This window comes from Octodon degus, unplaced genomic scaffold (assembly GCF_000260255.1).
Source record: "Octodon degus isolate 3935 unplaced genomic scaffold, OctDeg1.0 scaffold00010, whole genome shotgun sequence".
Lineage (NCBI taxonomy): Eukaryota > Metazoa > Chordata > Mammalia > Rodentia > Octodontidae > Octodon > Octodon degus.
In genome coordinates, this window is record NW_004524586.1 from 25921184 (window position 1) to 25921725 (window position 542).

Genomic DNA, 542 nt, shown 5'->3' on the forward strand with positions numbered 1-542 from the left:
TCTAAGGAGTCTCCATACTGATTTCCATAATGGTTGCACCAGTCTACACTCCCACCAGCAGTGGAGAAGGGTTCCTTTTTCCCTACAGCCTCTCCAACATTTGTTGTTGGGTGATTTCTTTATGATAGCCATTCTTTGTGGGGTGAGATGGTATCTCAGTGTTGTTTTAATTTGCATTTTGCAGATGGCTAGTGATGATATTCCCACCATTTAAAAAAAATGTGTTTAGTACAGGGTCTCACTACACAGATTGGACTTGTAGTGATCCTTCCTGTTTTTCAGTCTCCCAAGTGCTGGGATTACAGGTGGGCAGCACCACACTCAGTCTGTCACCATCTCAGCAAGCCCTGGGGGCAGGGCTGGCATGGCACCCACCATGTCCAGACACATGGGTGATCTCCTAGGTCTTCGTTACGCCTCCTGGCCTTCCCCTATGCTCTGCCTCTCCTCGGCACCCTCCGCTACTCCCCACACACCAGCCTTTCTTGCCCTTAGGTCTCAGCATAAGGTCCTGTCCTCAGAGTGGTTTCCTCCATTGCGCA